Source organism: Mustela lutreola, chromosome X (assembly GCF_030435805.1).
Source record: "Mustela lutreola isolate mMusLut2 chromosome X, mMusLut2.pri, whole genome shotgun sequence".
Taxonomy (NCBI): Eukaryota; Metazoa; Chordata; class Mammalia; order Carnivora; family Mustelidae; genus Mustela; species Mustela lutreola.
Window position 1 is genome coordinate 98,442,780 of NC_081308.1, and position 22,039 is coordinate 98,464,818.

At 35.2% G+C, this 22,039-nt stretch overlaps 1 non-coding gene across 1 annotated transcript; it reads left to right on the plus strand.

Annotated features, from left to right (window-relative positions):
* The first annotated feature begins 453 nt into the window (after positions 1 to 453).
* Positions 454 to 582, plus strand: LOC131822407 (small nucleolar RNA SNORA35). Its single transcript, XR_009350265.1, has one exon. It is a non-coding gene; the product is annotated as a small nucleolar RNA SNORA35 (small nucleolar RNA).
* The last annotated feature ends 21,457 nt before the right edge of the window (positions 583 to 22,039 follow it).

The window sequence follows — 22,039 nt, forward strand, 5'->3', positions numbered from 1 at the left end:
TCACAAATAGTAATTTGAAAGAGAAAGAGAATTGTCACTGGGGAAGTGGGAGATGTTTGTTTTTAACAATAGCTGTTACTTACTGAACATCTACTAATGTCAGGGACTAGACTGAACTCTGCAAGTTATTCCTTCTAATTCTCACAACAGGCAGCTGTCAATAAACAAGTTATTATTGATACCGTTTAACAAAGAAGGAAACACAGGCCAAGAGGGCTTAAGTGAAGTTCTAAGGTTTCACAGCTTGTGAGTGACAGAGCTGGGATTCTGAACCCAGATCTGCCTGATTCTAAACTCACATTTTCTTCCCTTAAAGCTAACCCATGTATGTAGTGGCCATACTGAGGGAATGAAGAATGGATTCTGAGATGACTTAGGTCTCATATCCACCCCCTCTTCTAAGCCGATTCCTCTGAACAGAGCACAGGCTTCCAACCCTGGCTCTACTGTCTACAGCACTGGCAAGTGACCCATTGGGCTTCTCCTTGACCAATTGGGCATCGAGCAGTGCAAAAGCAAATCCCTCCACAAAGCTGGGAGAGTCATGCTGTGGGCTACTCCTGCATGCTGGGGGGTACATATTTACTGGGTCCTGCGACCCTGCCAAGAAACGTGAGGGGGTGGAGAGACAAATCTAGCAGCTCAGTACTTGCTACTACTAAACAAAGCTATGTCCATATTAAGTTAATAGTAGGAAGTAAAAAAATGTTATTGTTATTACATTATCATCACCATTATTATTAGCTGGGTAACTCTTAGCAATTTACATTAACCCCTCTTGGACTCAGTTTCCTAGTCCTTAAAATAAGGTTGAAACTACTGGAATGATCTAAGATTGCCATGGTGATTATATTACAAGATAAATTCATTTTAATACCCTGGCAAATTGCTCTTTAAGTATTTAGTAGGAGAGGAGAGATAAGTTATTTTTTCCCTTTGATGTGATTAAAGTGAGATTATAATTATCTCGCAGATATTGGCTCCAGTGTATTTTAGTTCTCCTCATTTCTACTAGCTTCCTGACAAACTAGCCTTCCCAGCCTCTTCATTCCCTGTATATAACAGTCTGTTTAAACTCGTGTGGATAGAATTCCTTTTCCATTATTTCTTGTAATTAGGTCTATATTCAAGATCCGTTCCTGGTCCCTTCTTTTCTTCATTAATACCTTTAAATACTCAAGTTCTCACAAATTCTCCCTCTACCACAGTGTGGTAATGACGCATTTCCCTTTTTTTTTTTTTTTATTCCTTAATGTTATCTTAATAGCTAAGTTGTAAATTCTTTAAAAGCAAAGACTCTCTTCTCATATGTCTTAGTACTTACAGAAGCACCTAGCCCAGTGCCCTACAAAAAGTAGTTCAATAATTACTGATGGATAAACTCATGTAAGTTACCTGTGAAATCAGTCATTAATTCTTATTACCAGAACTCAAAGAAAGTTCTAGAAAATTGAATACCATAGCTTTAGAACCATATAAAATTTGGCACTGTTTTATGTGGTAAAAAAAAAAAAATATATATATATATATAGAGAGAGAGAGAGAGAGAGAGACTGAAAACTCATTTAAAATCCAGAAAAGAAGGGCTCCTCAGCTGGCTTAGGCAGTAGAACATGCAACTCTTGATCTCAGAGTTGTGGGTTCAAGCCCCATATTGAACATGGAGCCTATTTAAAAAAATAACACAAAAATAAAATAAAATCCAGAAAAGATTAGTTTGTAAGAAATAAATTCATGATAAATTATTTAAGTGATAATAATTATTTTGGAGGAAGACCTCACATTTTTTTATGTTGACTTTATAGAGGGTAAACTTGCCTTCCTAGGAAATGTCTTTAGGGCTCTCTACCAGAAAGGACATTGGGCTTATAGCTATGTTCTAATAATTAGGCCCAACACTGTAAAAAAAAATGTACATACCTTGCAGCTCATTATATAACTATTTTCATACAATTGGGATGAAATATATCAGTGAAAAATACACATTAAACTAAATAAATAAAGTCTTGTTGACTGGCATTTGCATCCAAGTTTTCAAAAAAATGATACATTTTTTCCTGATGATTGGCAAGGATACATTAGAAAGACTTTTTATGCAGTATATATTTTTTATTTATTACTGCTTCAACTATCCTCTTTATTGACACTATTGAACCAGGGATAAAAGAAAAGCGAACATCAAGTATGTGGGTGATTGGAAATGAAAGTAGAAGATGGACCATGTACCTTAGGTAAACTTTCTTGTCTTGAAGTTCCAGACATTGGTCTCTTTTTTAAATGAAAATAAATACTTTCTTCCTTAGAAATAAGGCAAAAGAGTGTTCAGAAGACCTACTACCCTCATGAACAAATGCATTATAATAATACAGAGTTTTATTATTTTTCCCTTATTATTTTAATGCAGAGTAAGTGCCAGTTAAACATTCCCCTACCCCTCTCCAGACATAAACACACATATCATACTGATAACAAGATGTGGGAAGACAGCCTTTTAAATAGATTTTTAAAACTTAATTTCTTAAAATAATATAGTCTAGGGGCTTGTCTTAGAGGCCCATGTGGGTAGATGAGAATCTGTCAACACAATGTCTGTTCTCAGCATTTTTCCTAAGGGCAACATTGCTATTTTGTTTTCCCATGTAATTATTTTTGCTTGTCTTTTTTCTGTGTGTGTGCTTTAATTTCATTTAGAACTTTGAAGATGGAAAAGTATGACTGTTTAAATTCTCTTATAAATATAAAACAGTTTTAGTGATAAAGACTATGAATTCTCTTTGATAAACATCTGCTTATAGCTGAATGAAGGGTTGTTTAGCACAGAATGTAGTATTCAGCGAAAAAAGCAATTTATCTAAGAAATACTTCTTCCCTTATTGCATTTAGCCTCTTGCCAGCTTGGTGTATCTCTGTTGCCTATTTGTCCTTTGTTACTGTCAAGACAGCAGATTTCTGTCTGGAGCAGATGGTGTAACTGCCATTGTTCTAGTGCTTAAAATTCATTCTGCCGCAGGAAATTCTTATCATTAAACCTCTAATTTAGCAATATTAACAAATTGAAACTATGGGCTGTTTTGTCCAGGATGTTTGGCCTTTGTTAGATATCTGAGCAAAATGTATGTACGTGTGTGTGTGTGCGCGCGTGTGTGTGTGTGTATGGTGAAAATCGTATCAAAAACTTGTTTGATTATTTCTTGACAAATCAGTGTGAAGCTTTATTTCAATAAGTTAATATAGAATATGATGGTGTGTAAATGCTAGAAGATGTTAGTCATTAGTTGTATAGGAGTTTATCATGGATTTTCCTTGTTTTCTTTACTAATGGCTCCATAATCTATATGAAAGGAAATTAAAAATTATATGTCTTGCTGCTTTCTGAATGGGGTATTTAAATTTAAACCTAATTTTAAACTTCCAATTTGGGTCTTTTTGTCCATAGCTCCTTATAACACTCCATCTATCTTACCCCACCTAGAAAGTCATTGGATTTCATATTTTACCTCCAGGAAAGAATCAGAAACAATGCCATTTTATTTTCACTCTCAGTCACATTTTCAATATTGGAATGATTAAAGCGAGACCCGCCCCCAGAAAAGTTTTGCATTCAACTTTAGCCTTACAACTTAAAAATGAAGGCAACAAATATTTTATGGAAATATTCTTAATAACTTTTAAATAAATGACACATACATACATGTATTCAGTAAATAGAATTCTACAACATGTCACATGTTTTTCATGATTACTATTTTGGAAATAATTTCAGTCCATGCTATTGGGTAAATTGTAGGCAGTATCCCGTGGTTGGACATCTGTGCAATCACCAATGCGATGACTAATTAATTGAACACACGTTGATCCAGTCAACTTTTGTTAGGGTGACCATACATTCCCGTCTGCTCAGGGGAGTCACAGTTTACACTTACTGAATAAATGTCAATAATACTTTCTTTGAGTCTCAGAAGTGTCCTAGTTGGGATATTAAGTTGGATACTTATTCTTACTGTCATGCACCCATATAAACCGAAGAAGTTACATGCTAACACATAAAAGAGCTATAAGTAAACGTCCCTTATTCAGAGGAGCATGCAAGCTTATTAATAACCCAAGAGATACATATGAAACCATTGTAAAATAACCCATACATCTTTGAACTTAAATTCTAAATCTGTGATATAAGCAGGATGCACCATGGGAATTCAGAGAAGCGATACATGGATGTGGACTAGAGTAGTTAAGTCTGATTTAAGGAGTTGTTCTACTCTAGGTCCTTGCAGACTTGAGGTCACGTGGACAAAGGTCTAGGGATGGTGAAAATAAAAGCTCAGTCAACAGTGGAAATGACTGAATGAATACAAAGGGTATAATAGAAAAAATAATCAGTAAGGATTTAGAAATTCTGGTTTCTCACACTGGGTCTGCCACTGACCAACTTTATGTTGTTGAGGAAATTATTTCCTCCCTTTGGCTTTAGTTCCTTCATCTGTTAAAAGAGGGAGTAAACTGGATTCATTTAGCAGTTTTATTTACTGTGAGACTGCTCTGGGCAAGGCACTCCACTAAGGACTATGCAAATGATCTCTAAAATTCCCTCCCTGCTTTAAATTCTGTGGCAAGCACTTCCATCACCCATTTTCCCAGCGACTTAGTTCTAGTTGGTTATGGATCTTTCACTTCTTTGTCAAAAAACCACATTGCTGGGCACCTGGGTGGCTCAGTGAGTTAAAGCCTCAGCCTTCGGCTTGGGTCATGGTCCCGGGGTCCTGGAATGGAGCCCCACATGGGCTCTCTGCTCAGCAGATAACCTGCTTCTCTTCCTCCTCCTTCTCTGCCTGCCTCTCTGCCTCGTTGTGATCTCTGTCTGTCAAATAAATAAATAAAATCTTAAATAAAAAAAACAAACACATTGCCTGCAGGTTAAGTCAACCCCACCCAGCAAATATTTGTTATGTTAAATTGCCTGGAAATTTTTCCTAGCAAGTGTCCTTTATTTCCTCATTGGCTTAGAACCATGTTTGCATTCTGTGATAATGACATAACCCCAGAATGTAAGAGGAGGCCCACCTGGGAGAAGAAGCTGCCAGGGCATATTTTCTGAGCATGAAAAACACCATTTATGCTTCAGGTAAGGGAAGCTACACCCCATTCAGCTGGGAAACAGGGCTACTGAGCCTTGGTCTCCCTCACTTTCCACAACTGAGGTCTGTTTTCCTATCTCTCTATCATTCTGATCTCAGGAAGCTTGCTCTTGTTCCCCCATGTGAATCACCTAACAGGAGAGATCATGCTTTTTCTGGACTGAAGTTGTAGTAACTGAACAAAGAACTCTACCAACTCAAAGAAACTGAGTTATCTTGTGAATCCAGCTGGTTCAAGGCTGCAGGCCCACATCTCTTGGCCCGTTTTCCTATTGCGGGGAGTGGGGAAAGTAGCCCTAAACCATCAGAATGGATTATACATCACATTTGATAATGCACACAGACACTACACTCCATTAACTGGAGAAGTTGGAGATAGATTGAATCTGAAAGGAATCTGAGGGGCAAAAGAAAACTGATTTTGCTGGTCTAATATTTATATTGTACTTTAGAATTATAGTATGCTTAAAAGTAATTATGTTTATCAATAAAGAAGTCTGGGCCTTCTTAATACAGTAGATACAAAACACAGATCAAATTTAAGTCATGTTTAAATGAACACCTAGTTGTTTGTTTTTTTTGTTTTTTTTTTTTTTGGTAGAAGTGCCAAGATTTATTTAAATCCAACTGCAAGTCCACCTGACTGATGTTTGCTTTCAGTATTAACAGTGGTGGTCATGGTCATAGCGGTTGACCGCTATGGAGAAAAGGCAGAATTTTGTAAAGAAGTGTTGAATGAAAAGTAGGAGTGATGGAAAAAATTGAGCTACAGTAGATTTTCTTGAAAGTGAATGATGCAAGGAAACCAAATTGTTGAAATTTAGAACAAAGGGTACTTATCGTCCCCATATTACACTTTTACAATCAAAGTGATTGTCAATGTTGCCACAAGGGGTTTGCCCTTACTTTTCATGTGATTAGGCATGAGAAGGCAAACAGAGGTCCTTTCCAGAAAAGCATTCTTAGTACCTTTCATTAATAAGGAAAAAAGTGAATTCCATGTGCTAAGATAATTCTACTAACTTTCCACATAGTCCCATTAAAATTTTTAAACTTATAGAGTATATTTTTTTCAGAATTACATACTGCTGTACATTTAAATCTGTAAATGTATTGAGGCAACTGTATAAAGCATTAAATTGGAGATATGAACAGCTGAGTACTAACTGAAAAGAGCTGAAAATAGAGTTGCAAGTAAATCATTGAGAATCTATCTTTTCAAATATACTGCATGTGAATTTCAAATCAATCTGTTTTATTCTGTCAGCCATATTAGACTCTTCTACCCCCTCAATTGATAAAGCACTTAAACCATCAAAGCTTCTGACTAAAAGGGGGGATAGGACAAGGTAACATGAAAATCATATGAAATGATATGAAATCAATCAATAATGTGCTGAAATATTAACTTGCAGGTATCCCTAAGTGTATGTTTAAAATAAGGCTAAATTTGAAAGTAGATTATTTCTTTGGAAAATGGGTTAAATTATCTCAGGATTTAGAAGCAAACACAATTCAAACTGCTACCTCATTTTTTTGTGGTGTGTGTGTATGTGTGTGTGTGTGTTTAATCATTGTTCTGGCAAAATAAGAGCATGATCCAAATTTTAGGCCTTATCCCAAAACTTCTAGAGATTGACGACACCTTACAAGATGTCTTACAAGCATAAGACAGGAGAAGGAAAATGAAAATGCTAGCTCACATTGATATCCGGGGTTGGGGGGTAACCAGCCCTAGGAAACACAAAAAGCCAGACTTAGAGCAAAGCAAACTTGTTTTTAAAAAGGCAGAGGAGAGACTTGATTTTTCACAATTGAACGAAGCCAGGACTGGCTAAGGGATAGTGTATGTAAGAACAAAAAGGAGGCTGAACTAAAGCCAGTGGTATGGTGGGTATTCCCTTTCTTCCTGATGAGATATGGGAATTTTCCAGCACAGAAAAAATAGTAAGATCCTATGATCCTATGGTGTTTCAGAACAACTTATTGGGCTCTGTAACAAAGTTATAGATTACCTTGTCTTTTAATGTAGAAAGAAATGAGTGATTAAATGGACTGTTTCACTGATTTTCCTAAACAAACCTATTCATAGGATTTCAGAAACAAGGAATGCTTTCTCAGGTGAGCTAATGTGAACCCACTCATTCCCTGAATCATTTATTGAAAACAAGTTGACAGGGGACAACAGAGCAGCCTGAGAGTTCAACTCAGTATAGAAATTCATAATATAGGTCAAAGTCTGTCACTTTTAAGACTTTAAAATATTAATACTTTAAAATAGGGATTTAGCAGCATGTGTTGCTGTCTGTTTTTGCAATTTGGAAGCATGAGATGTTATATTCTCAGGGCCTTTTGGTTAGTAAACATACATATCAAATATGTTGTAAATGAAATCCTCCTACTTTAAAAGTGGTCATTTTATAATATGTTTGTGACCATTATGTAATACTATCTTATTACATTATGAAATATGTCAGGTGTTTTAGTAATATTCTAAGGGATGGTAAGTGAATACCTTTACCAGTCTTTAATACTTCTGGTTTTTCTTTTACTTGAGCAGCTTCAAAAGTGGATATTTATTTGGTGCATTACTTTTATTATGAAAAGAACCATAAATGACTTCTCTTGTTACAAAAGTAGTTCTATAAATATTTTGATCACATTTTTGATGAATTCTGTTAATGTGATAAAACAATGTGAAATAAACGTCTTAAATGCCATTTACTGATGATTAGATTATAAATGGTAAAGTCCATTTACAAATTCTTTGAGGGATTTGATTTTTAAAGGAAAACCACGATCAGAATATGGACATGTTCATTAGGGGGCTCCCAGCCTTTTTCAGAAGGTTATATTCTGTTACAGGGTAAAGAATCTTGGTTTGTTCTAGTGATATTTTCAATCTAAAATCTAGGAGGCAGGTGCTCACTTGTCCTCCTCCATGCTTGGAAAATACAGGGAGGAGGCCATAGTGGCAACTGTCACCATGATTAATTTCGCTGGGATAGAAGATTGACAAGCTGGTTGTAATCAATGCATTGAGGACTTCCTCAGGACAGTGAACCTGTTACACTGAAACTCTGCAAGGGAGAACAAAGCATCAATGTTTACAAATTTAAAGATTTTGAAATGCAAGAGACTTTTCTCATGTAATCTCTTCTTCTACATAATACGTTTAAGCCACTTGTTCACAGAGTATAATATTGCAATGATAAATGTACATGCAACACATGAAAATAGTGATAATAACTGAGAGTATTTTAATTTTGTATTGAACCTTGTATAGTACTACTTCTACAGTTATAAGTAGATGTAAAAAGATTCATATGTGATCAGCATATTTTATGATCTTCCTGTCCTTGAATTTGAAGGGTATTATAGGTTAAGCTTAAGCCAGGGGAAAGATTGTCTTATAGAACTCTATGACTCTCGAAACTGATGTGAAGTGATGGTGGCAAACCATAAGAGTAAAATAATAGTAATTATAAAGTAAATATAATTATAATTAAAATATAAATTTATCTTTCATTTCTTTAGTCAATAATTATTTATGTAATACCTAATATGTGTAAGGCATTTTCCACATATAATCTATTCTTAATGAAAATCATCTCAGCAAGCTAGTAAGGGAACTGGTATTATCTTCAATGGACTGTTGGTCTTGCATCCCTGAACCATGGAAAGTAGGATTGGATGTCTTTGCTCTCTACATTTCTGCTTATCTGTAGTTTACACCTGCTTTGATTAAAAAGGTGCAACGCATTCCTATTATTAGGAATGATTATTGAGTAGGAATAATCAAGGGAACTTTCCTACATGACATGGACCTCTAGCTAGAGTGAAGTACCCAGATAGGCCATTAGAAAGAGGAACATTAGAAACTTTGTTAAGCACATCCAATGATTTGCAAGACCACAGGTTGAATTTCATCCCCATTTTGATTTTAGGATAGTCCATATGCTCTATTCTCATTCTGCACAGGAGGTGAGCATTGTAGTGTTTCCATGTTGTGCCAGGTCACAACAAAACTTGAGAGCAAATGCATAACTGCTACAGTTTTGATAACATATTTCACACATTTTAAAAATTATTGAAACTCATTTTGAATTTGATATTCAATGCCATTTTGAATTTGATATTCAATGCTATCACACAAACAGCCATTGGAGACTTAATGGATACCAGTCTTCATGCTAAATACATTAAAGACAGATGAATATTCTGTGCATTCAAGGGCTTTACAGTCCAGGGATTGTGATCTCCTCACCCCTTTGCAAAAGAGATTCTTCAACCTTACCCCTTTGAGTTATATCATCTTTTGTTTTGTTTTTGCTTTTCGTTTCTTCTTGATCCTTAAACTCAAAAGATTAAGTGTTCATTGGTAGTAGATTTTCCACTTAAGCAGATGCTACCTGACTACATTGACATATAAAATTTACAAATGGACTCAGTTATTTTCTCTTAACATAAAAACTATTTTCTGCTTTTGCTGATTCCTTGTATTTAAGAACTCTGTTGGAGTCCCCTCTAGTGCAGAGACCTTGACGATTATATTCTCATTTAAAGGTGAAGGACTAATTCTGTGAAATGCTGGAAGTGGTTTCCTGACTAGCTCTTATAGTAAAGGATTTTTTTTTCCTGATTGATTATCTTTTGAAATAAAAAAAGAATCCTTTTCATTCCAAACTAGGCTAGATGCAAGTGGTCATCTATGTAAGATCAACAAGGGAAAAGTTAATTTTCCTTCCATAATTACTTTCAACATTTTACTTTTTGTTTTCCTCAATAAAGTTCAAATTGCTCTTGAGAGCAGGGAAGTATGACTATATTTCCCAGCAGATGATAATCAGAAAAGATCACTGCTATATTTCCCAGCAGATGATAATGAGAAAAGATCACTGAGAAAGGATATTATGCCATTCCATCAGGATGTGGTCCTCATTCAAGCGGTGATAAAATAAACTGTGTTAATTTCTATACATCCTTGCAAACATCAAGTCTGCATTTTCATAGTTTAGTTCTCATTACTGTACCTTACATGAAAAAAGATGCAATTAAAGCAGTGAAGAGGGACTTGCTATGTTATGGCTGAGTTTTTTTTTTTTTTATTAATACTATGTGATATCTATATCAAAACTTTTTAAAAATCTGAACAAATGTCTTATTTTGAAACTCTTGTGGGAATATACAAGTTAGTATTTTATGCATAACATGGGTAGATGCCATTTAGAATAATAAATGGGACATATCTTTTATGTATACTTTTGTTTATGTTCTATGGATTTACTTATGTTTTTAATTGGTTTTTGTGTTGTGTGTAGGATTACTGTATCAAAAGGATAACATTTTTTGGGTTCCAACTTTCTCTAGAAAAGTGTATGGTATTGTAGGGTATTGGGCCATATTAGTTTTATGAAATTTTTAAAAATTGCAACCATTAACAAATATGGCAAATATGTCAATCTTAAAAATAAAATAGCCAGTTATTTAACCAGCAAAATAAGTTTATTTGGGAATAGCAGAGGAACTGCAATTCAGGACAGGCAAACAATAGCAACCCATAAGCAAGTGCAGAGACAAAAGGAAGGTCAGCTTTTTTGAGGTTTTTGGAGGAAGTTGGGGAGGACTCTTTTATTTTTATTTTTTAATTATTATTTAAATTCAGTTTAGTTAACATATAGTGTATCATTAGTTTTAGGATAGAATTTAGTGATTCATCAGTTGCGATATAACATCCAGTGCCCTTTTTGTCAAGTGCCCTCCTTACTGCCCATCACCTAATCACCCCCTCCCTCCACACATACCCCCTCCAGCAGCCCTCAGTTTGTTCTCTATAGTTAAGACTCCCCTATGGTTTGCCTCCTTCTCTGTTTTCATCTTATTTTATTTTTCTTTCCCTTCCTCTATGTGTATGTATACATCTATCTATCTATCTATCTATCACTTCTTTATCCATTCATCTGCCTACGGGCATCTGGGATCTTTCCATAGTTTGGCTATTGTGGACATTCCTGCTATAAACATTGGGGTGCACGTGCCCCTTTGAATCACTGTTTTTGTATCCTATGGGTAGATACCTAGTAGTACAATTGCTGGGTCAGACGGTAGTTCTATTTTTAACTTCTTGAGGAACCTCTCTACTGTTTTCCAGAGTGGCTACACCAATTTGCATTCCCACCAACACGGGAAGAGGGTTCCCGTTTCTGGGGAGGGCTGTTTTAAACAAAAGTGAATTGGAGAAGAATCAGAGTTTGAGGTTGTATCAGTTTCTCATTCGGAGCAAGCAGTGGATAGTGCATTGTTGCTGGGGCAGGGAGGGATCTTCCTTCTTTTTCTTAAAGCAGGAGATGAAATTCCTATGTGAAAATATCTTCCCTCGTGAAGATAATTCTCTTTCCTTCCTTTTGCTGGTTAGGCAGGCTTCAACAAGTGGCACATGCCTAAAAGTTCCCCTTTAGGGCCTTCTGACTCCATTTTAAATGAGATTTCCTTTATTTCCTTTATTTATTTTCGTAGCAGGGTTTTGTACAGGCCTTGGGCGTTGTGGGCATCCTGGGATTTAAGTGTCAGAAACAGTCCTTTCCCCGTTTCTACATTTCTTATTTCAGCTTTTGTTCCTGTGCTACCTTCATTCTCTTAGGCTGCCCCACTTGTCAAGGTATGTGGCTATTATCTCTAGAGAGCCTTCCTTACAGATGATCATCCAGAGGAATTGTGAATGTTTTCCCTTAATTTCCACCTTAGAAAAATTGTGAAGGATTATAATTGCCTAATAGGATTATTAGTGTGACCAAGAGGTTAAGGTACCAATAGAGGACACCCCCTCTGGTTGGAAGGGAGCTACAGTAGAACCATAGAGGGTGAGGAAAGATTTCCCCAAGGGGGTTCCTGGCTGGCTTAATAGGTAGAGCATGAGACTCTTGATCTTGGGCTTTTGAGTCTGAGCCCCACATTGGGCATACAGCTTACTTAAAAAAATGAAAATAAAAATAAAAAAGAAGAGTTCCCCAAAAGAAAAAAGACACTGGTAACAAAAAGGTAGGAGAAAATACTGGAAAGGCAAAAACAACCGATGTCTGCTATATTATCTAATAACAAAATTTTATTTATATATATACACACACAGATATATATAAATATATAATAATAACATATATGTGTGTGTACACACATATGTACATACACATTTGTATCTCCCTTTAGATTATCAATAGATTTTTATAGTGGTGTTCATATAGATACTTAAGTGCTTTCTGTTAATATTATTTCCACTTTTTTAGTTGAGGTATAATTGCAAATTCATTTTCTTAGACTGCTCATGAATTTTCAGTTTACTACTGACACACACATTTGTTTTTTTTTTGTTAACAATTTTAGCCCACAATGATTTGATCATTGACTCCCAACTTTTGCATTTTACTCAATAGATGAATAAATCAGAAAAAAAAATCAACAATGAATTTTGCAAAACAACCTATTTTCTAAGAAAATAGAAACTAGAAGACATGATTTTTTTTTTTAAAGGAGAAACAATGTTATGATTAATGAGGTGGATGTGAAGTTTGTGATAACATTACTTTTGCTTACTTTCTGGTTCACAATTTTCTGTAAGTGAGGTTTCTGGATAAATGAAACTTTGCAGTTTACAGAGCATCTAAAAAATGTTTCGGTGTTCACAAGAGTCCTAGAAGCTAGGTTACTGATCTATGTCTTGGAAATAGATGGAGCAATATTGATTATTTTGTAGTGTCTGTTTTGTCTTTAATGTACAAGCTGGTGTTTTTATGCACACTTCACACTGCCGAAATGCTTTGTTAGCCTTCATATACGGTTTTTTTAAATGAAAATGTGAACCACAGAAAAGTTGGATGATTTAACCCAGATAGTACAAGGTAAATACAAGATGGGAGAGAGCCTTTGAGCTTTGAGTTTCTGTCCTCTCTGCAAAACCAAAATTAATCAGGTTTAACAGCATAATGTTCTCAGTGTGAAATAACTTTGCTAAGAAATTATGAAAGTACAAGTTAATTAGAATACAGAGCTACTTACTTCGGCTGATAGTTATTAATTATATGTTCCCGGGCTGGCTTAATTTCAGGCAATTTGCTCTGAAATAAAACCAAAAAAGTTCCTGTTAGTTTTTAGTCTTGCAGAAAAAACAATTCCTCAAAGCACAAACAGAGAAGTAATTGCTCTATAAGGTATAAAGAAAACAGACTTTAGATTTAAGCTTCTGGGCCAGTGGTTTTGGAGGTTTATTCCCTTTGCTATATATTTCAAACTCCAATTGGAGTTGGTAGACCAGTGTGGGAGCTTGTGTGCCTGCCTAAGTGAATGGAGGATTATTCAAATCTCAGTGTAACTAGTGAAGATGAGTCTGAGTGTCCTTATTATCCACAATAGATACATTTCTAAGAAGTTGTGTTTAACAAACTTTTCCCAAGTAAGTCATATTTTAAGTGCATGGTAAAGAGCCTCATTAGCCTCCTAGATTCAGGTTAGGAGGATTACTAGAACTATGGCATAGTTCCCCTCACATTTAATCAGATTAGCATTTTATTCTTGCAGATTAGATATGTCACTCCTATTTAATGGTATTAACTTGGCATAATGCCTTTTTATGGGATCTGAAGGTTTTGGTACTTGAGCCTCTGTTAATAAGAGTTATATGCTTCTGCTAATAAAATAAATACTGCTAGAAGCTTTGAGGTAATTATTTTCTCAGAATTGAAAATATTAAAAATTGGTGGCAACCTACTGTGGAAATAAATGAGAAATGAGAACATGCTAAACAAGGTCTTAGTTCTCAATGCTGAGTTTCTTAACTGCACTTAGTCCAAAGTGATGTAAGTGGCTGAGAGCCTCAGCATATGGGCTAGACATACAATACGGAGATAGATCAGCAGAAAATGGTGGCACAGAGAATCCCCAAAGTGGATTCTCTGTGGAAAACATTTCCGGAGGAGAAAACCAGAATATAGCAACTTTCAGGAAGGGACTATGGGTAACTGGAAAGGAAAGGCACATGAAAATAGCCCACAAAGAAAGTGTGAAAAAAAAAAAAAAGGAGTGCTTCCTCTGTTGTTTTGTTGACAATAGTGCCTGTTCTACTGAATACTGCAAAGCCACTTAAAAGTTACAAAAGAGAAGGAAGGAAATATGAGGAAGCTTAGGAAATAATGAAGGAAAAGAAGCATAAGTATCTGGTAGTGAGAGGAATGGAAAATGCGAAAGAAAAAAAGATACATTAATGCTCAGGTAGGGAAACAAGTTGCCTCAACAGGAAACTGAGCATAAAGGGCAGAGTCGAAGGGAGAACTAAAGAGAGAGTTCTAGGGGAATTTAAAGAACTAAATAAAATCCGACAACCAAGAGCAACACAGTTGAAAGCATGTGCATACACTAGGTGTAGTATAAGAATAGAAAAGACAGGATTATAAAAATGGAAAAGGTTACGGTGATTTATGCAGTTCAGGGCAATAAATAAAATTTAACGGCAAAGAAAACATTTTCATGAAGAGGATCAGAATATGAACCATTTCTCAAGGACCTATAATCAGGTCACTAGATAGAGTTACCAAAACAAACATAGAGGAGTTATTAAAAATATAGCAACTCTAGAAGGGATGATGAGTTATTGTGGGTGAGGTAGAAAACAGAAAAAGAGAAAGTCAGGTTTGGGAATATTATGCACCTCATAAAGTGAGAGATTGCCTCTTTTCTACAATCTAAAGTTCTAAGGAGTTTTACACTTGTTAAAAAATAATTAAGAAAATTTAATTATTCATGTTTTGTTATTCATGTTTTCAGAGTAACTGCAGTTCATCTTCAAATCATTAAGGAAGTGTTAAAAACAAAACTGAGTAAATTTGAAGATCTAATTGCTTTTATTCAACAATTCAACAATCAGACAGCATCCTGTCTAGCAAATAGAAAGGAACTCAGAGGAGCTGTACAAAATGAACGTCTTTTATAGGCAGAGATGGGCAGGAAAGGAAGTTTCTAACAGAGTGGATTGTTTTAGGCAGGGTCACCTTCCTTTGGGGATGGAAGGGGTCTATGGGAAATTAACTAACTAGTGTTCCCCAATTCTAGATTGACTGGTTAAAGGTTACATTCCTGAGAGAAGCTTGAAACTGCAATGGGGTTAGGTATTATGTCTCAGTTTGGTGACATGGGCTTAGCTCAAGTGACTCCATTTAGATCTTGTTGTCTGTTCTCTAACCATCCATAGGGCCTAATACACTTTTAAGCAACTAGGAGATTTTATCAAATTTAGGTTTTTTCAATACTGTTTAAATGCCGTTCAAAAAAATATTAACAACTGGGAGCACTTTTTGTCATCTTTGTCTACTGGCCAACAATTTAAACAGTAGTTTTTATTCTTGTGGGTTTTTCCTTAAAGATTAATTTATATTGGGGTGCCTGGGTGGCTCAGTAGGTTAAAGCCACTGCTTTCGGCTCAGGTCATGATCTCCGGGACCTGGGATTGAGGCCCACATTGGGCCGCATGCATCGGGCTCGCTGCTCAACAGGGAGCCTGCTTCCTCCACTCTCTCTGCCTGCCTCTCTGCCTACTTGTGATCTCTGTCTGTCAAATAAATAAATAAAATATATTTTTTAAAAAGATTAATTTATATTGATAATTCCTGACACCATAAGATACAGCAGTATTTCCTCTAGTACTGAGAAACATATTCAGTATTTATCCTACTGTTAATTACATTGTTCTCTGAAAGAATGCTTTGTTTTTTGTAGTTGGGAGAGGGAGCTAAGTGCGGGGAGGGGAGGAGAGAGCGCATCAGCAAAGCTTTTCACCATTGCTGTAGGGACCCAAGAAAAGTAAAAGTCGTCCTTAGTCCTTGCTTTCTTGTGTTTTAAAGAATATCCATGCAATATCACCATTCACTTATTTCCTCATTGAAAGGTGAGAAGTAGGAAATTCAGTTTTATCCACATACAGAGTGGCTCTGTAATTTTGCATGACTTCCTATGAAATGGAAGTAGCACAGGCCTGACATGTCAGTCTATTTTGGCAGATCTGGAAACTGAGGGCAAAATGGATCTCTATGTTCACTAAATTTAATGTCAGTCATTAATCTATTGCAAGGTGCCAGATAAACAACTAAAGAATATTTACTAAACAGGGATGAAAAGGAAAATCCTAAAGTCCAATTTGCAGATTCTTTACAAGGTGGAAGAGACCCCAGGTGGTACTAATTTAAATGTATTGAAAGGATTGAGAAATCATTGGGTGCACCATGAAGGTTGGTTTTTTAGTTCATTGTGACACATCATTCCATGCTTAAAACTGTCCAAGAAGTCCTTATCTCAACTCCTTCCCATGACCTACAACACTTTAATGATTGGGTCGCAGGGTTTTCTCTCTAGTCTGCTGTTATACCAATCATTCCCTATTTCCCAGCCACAGTGAATCACACCCACCTTAAGCCATTTGCACTTGACATTCTCTCGGGATACCCTTCTCCCAGAGCTCAAATGTTTAATCCTCCTCTTTCAAGTCTGAGGTTATATGTCACTGCCTTAAACAGTTCAACCCCAATCACCTGATCTAAGCTACTCACCCCAATCTCTCATGCTGATCCGTTTTATTTTTTACAGAATTACTACTACAATTATCTTACTCAATTCCCTACTATCTTTGCCCTGCCCCTATATTCTAAACTCCATGGTAGCCAGGGCCTTGTCTGTCTTGTTCACAGCTCTATCCCAAGCAACCAGTTTGCATAATTTTTTTTGAAATATGAATAGTAAGTAAAAACAGACCTCAGCCAGTTAACCAGTTAAGTCTTAGGTCTAGTTCAGGGTGGTGGAATTGAATAATGATATAGGAACTCTTGGAAAGATTTCAAAGAACAGATACAAAGATGATCAAAGGCTTAGAAAACAAGACCTATGAGGAAGATATAATGGTGATACATTTAACATTTTGCTAATAAATATGCAAATTTGTTATTATTATCCCTATATTATAGGCATTGAAACTTCAATACAGAGAATTTAACTGACTTTTCCAAAGTCACATAATTATAAGTCACAATTCACATTTGTCCAAAGTCACATAATTATAAATCACAATTCACATTTTCTTAATCTTGTTTCCAATATCTTTTTTCCATGGCACGACCTCTGGTTTAGTCTCCAGAGAGAAGAATTTAATTTGGATATAATAAACAAAGACATTTCTTATTAGAGTTTATAGGTTCTGATAAGGGTTCTCCCAGGTTATTCCCAAATACCTTTGGAATTCATTCGGGATCAATATTCATCTGTCTGATATGGTTTGGAAGTGGGGAGAAAGTCTGGCTACAGATTAGAGATGACTTAGGCAGGGTCTCTAAGATCCTGTAGTCTTTTGACCAACTTTCAACTTTCAAAATGAATCATTTCAGATTTATTTCACATTTAAAATTTGACCAAATGCTACTGTGTTTTGGGTTTTATATCACAAGTGGATTTGGCTCTAGGATGTGCTCATTGCATGGGCTGTGTATATTTTTATTCAATACCCAGAGCGTGCAGTGTGAACATAATAGAGATTGAAAGACAGCCAGGAGGGTAAAATACAAATTGTGCTTCATATAGATTTGTTAAACTCTCTATTTTAAATTTGTTGTTTGTTTTGTTTTAGGGTTTGTTTGATTGGTTGTTTTTTTTTTGTTTGGTTTGTTTTGTTTTTAACCAAACCTCCTTCTAAACTGTCAGTACTACAACCTAGATTCCAAACATAACTGGAATCTGTACATACTTTTATAGTAGATTTGTTATTCCTCTTTTATTTATATTCAGAGTTTCCTAAAATTTCATATGGATAGTCCGAGTTAGCTTTCAGTAACAGAATTCTTTTAATAGAATAATAAAAACACATTTGGAAGAACATAATTATTATGATTTTTCATCATTTTATTAAAATCTCTTTTGCCAACACATTATATGCTCTCTATTTACAGTTGTTAATTGAAATTTCTATAGTATCATTTTACTCCATGATAATATTGGTCAATATATCATCTTGTCAGCTAATATTACCATAAGCTAATTGGATGGTTCTTTAACCTATTTGTTTAGCATTTTCTATAATTCTCAATATTTTTACAGTGCGAATCTATTAGTTCAATAATTATAAATTGATCATGTCCTTCAGTTAAAATAAGCAAACAAAATTTTAGGGTATTAGAATAAATTAGTTTGACTGGAAGCTGTGTGATCTTTGCATAAAATTCCATATGTAAATCATACTTGCTCCAGTCCTGACTATATTCCTTATAATTAGAAAATTGTTTCGTTATTTCTTATTTTGGCCCCTCCTTGCTTATATTAAAAAGCAAAGCTGAATTTAGACATCAAACAACAAAATGAATAGTTAGAATTACTTATTGAGAAACCTAGTTCAAAAACAATTTTTAAAAATGTTATAGGCCAAAGAAACATAACTGAAGTACATTTGAGTGAACTTATAAATAGAATAGAGATGAAAAAAATTTTTTAGGGAAAGAGGAATTTAATAAGTGCTGACTAGAAATATTGGGTCATTTTCTGTAATATTAAACTGTAAATTAGGCTTTAATAGTTTTTTTAGAATGTCAGAATATATTCAACACATTGTGTTTCTTCATGCCTGGCATATAGCAGGTCCTCAATAAGTATTTGTTGAAAGAATAAATGAACCAACAAGTCTTATTTGAGCACCTGTTATGTGGAGGAGAAAAAACTACGACCCAGACAGAGTTTATGATCTAATATGGAAGAGAAGAAATATGAGGCGGATGACAAATGACCAAATGTGTGATAAGAATAAGTGTGTCCTAAAAGGTCAGAGGAAGGCCGGATCATTTCCCATCTGGGAAAGTTTTAGGGAGAAAAAGGCACTTGAGAGGCAGAGTTGGTAAAAATTAAGAGACCAAACTTATCTGTTCTAGGAATTTAAGCAAATACATAAACATTACTAAATCAATGTTATTATAAGACATTTAATAAATTAAAATCATCAAATGTTGGATCATCAAGAAATCTTTTTATGATCATCCATTGTTAAAACTTCTGTTTGTCTTTTATAATAATACAATACAACATAGTCTAGGTTCCTGCAAAATTTTGTCTCTTGGCTTTTTTTTTTTCCACCCTTAATACATTACATACATCAATTCTAGTGTAGCATATCCAAAATATTTTTAGCAATTACTCTGTCAGTTATTTTCTTCTTCAGGTTAAACTTCAAGCCTAAGTCATTAGAAATTAATTTAAATCATGAAAACAGCAGTAGTTGTTTCTAGTATAAAAGCTTTTGGTTTTCTTCTTGAGAAAATTAAAGACTTTATTATTTTTTTTTTTTCTATTTCCTCTTAGGTCATATCTGTGAGAGGTAGTGGGTAATAGGAAAAGTTGACTTCATCAGGGTAGGGAAAGATGTCAGAAGTAAAACAAGCTGATTGTCCCACCCAAGAGATGTATGCTTATCAAATGAACATAATGAAGATCACTCTGATTCTAAATTGGTTTTCGGGCCCCTTTCACACATGTTCCTCCTAACTCACTTTCCCATATATCAGATAGAATCTAGCTATGGACATTTTTCCCCTTCTTTTTTCTTTTCCTGTGTCTTCTTCTTGTTCTTTCTTCTTTCTTAACTGTATAAGGATCATGCAGATATTGTTCATCATTCTATATTCAAATACAAACACATGGACTTAAATGGCATCGTATAAATGCTTGTTGAATGAATTAATAACCATCTGCTCTGGAAAAGTAAACTCAAATATAGCAATCTAAGAAACACAGAATAAGAAGATCAGTGTGATTCTTGAATGCTCACAGTGCATACTATGATAAAATGCAAATGACTTTTTATTTTTTTAACACTTGAAATATTTCTACTACAATTATTGTCCCCTTTCTCCCTAAGGGGATGGAAGACTTAGGGCCTACCTGCCCCACACCCTTTCAACACTTATTAGCTGTGTAATCCTGAGCCAGTGAATTAATACTCCTTACCCAGGTTTTCTCATTATAAAAATTTCACATTATAAAATGTGACTTAGAATATTTAATCTATGTAAAGACAGTGCATTGAAAGAGAATCTATTGATCCAACTCATAATAGATGAGAAGGTAGATATAATTTCAAAAAATTTATGTGGAAAAACACATTTGGAGGTTTTTACTCTTTATCAGTTAAAACAAATATGTTACTGTAGCTAATTGCACATGAGATTCCAAAACTCCCTAAATTAAAAATAATAGATATATAAATAAATATATAACTACATACATATATATGTATATGATACTTATTTAGTAATGCCGATTAATACTAACATTTAGAGGTATATAATTCATGAGATTTCTAAATACAAATTAAGATAAAAAGCTTTGTTATACATGATAGTATCCCTAAATGTTGAATGACAGTTTGAAGGATTAAAAGTTAGAGAATCATCACTAATAGTCACTTACTTGCAGTAATTGTAGAATACTTTTTATTGGTTAGCTCTTCTTTTTTTCTTGAACTGAATAGTACCCCATATTCTTTTATTCAATCAATGAAGTCATACCATGTTTGGTACTGTGTTAGGAGCTACAGATGTAAGAATCAGTAAGACACAATCCTTCTCCTCAAAGAGATCAAATTATATTGGGAGAAACAGACAAAGAAGCAGACAGTTACAACATTATATTGCAAGTGCTGCAGCAAGAGTGAGCTCAGACTCTCCCTATCCAGCCCCTAGTAAGGAGTCAATCAGGGAAGCCTTCCTAGAGGAGGGTTGCACCTCTGCTGACTTTCTAAGGGAGATTGAAATGCAAATTATTTAAATATGTAATGCCTAAGTGAGAGATGCAGTAGAATTTATTGTTTGATTAATTTGAGTTTTGTACAATATGGAACTAAAAAGCACATTTCTGGGACTGGAGGTAGAAATGAAAAGAAAAAGACTAAATAAGAGACAAGGATGCAATTTTCACAGACCTGTAAGTAAGGAATAAGATATGATTAGAAATTAGATGTTCACTAGAACTCCCTGACATTAAGAATTAGGAGGTGGAATGCGGTCTAATAAGTGGCAATGCTTAGGATTTTTCTTAGAGCATGATATGTGCGTGTGTGTGTGTTTAAGTAACAACCAGAACACACATTTTGATTTGTGTGCATTAGTTTGTTTATGGAACTAAACATTGCTCTCAGGGAAAGTTGCCATTGCCACTTAATTTTTTTTTTTTAAAGATTATTTATTTATTTATTTGACAGAGAGAGAGATCATAAGTACGCAGAGAGGCATGCGGGTGCAGGGTTGGGGGGAGCAGGCTCCCTGCTGAGCAGAGAGCCCAATGTGAGGGTTAATCCCGAGCTGAAGGCAGAGGCTTTAACCCACTGAGCCACCCAGGTGCCCCTATTTTTAAAAAAATTTTTTTAAAGATTTATTTATTTGAGAGAGAGAGAGCAAGCATGAGTATGAGTGGGGAGAGGCACAGAGGGAGAGAGAGAATCTTAAGCAGGCTCCACACCCAGGGCAGAACCCAATCCAGGGCTCCATCTCACAACCCTGAGATCACTACCTGAACAGAAACCAAGAGCGGAAGGCTCAACTGCCTGCACCACCCAGGCACCCCTGCACTACTTCTTCAGGTGTGTTGAATAGTCTGGCAAACCAACTAACCCTGATGTTAGCCAAAATGTGTTGATATGTTGTAACGGTTACTTTAATATCTTTTCTTAAATACACTCCTTTGATGTGTTCTTAACCCATACTAGAGTATTGCTAAGGAATTACATTAATATTCTTTTGCTATACATTCTCATTTCATAGTTATCAGTTACATTTTTCATTGTTCCTCAAGTTCTTATGTACTTATGGCACTATCAAATGCATATTCCTTCGCTAAATTTT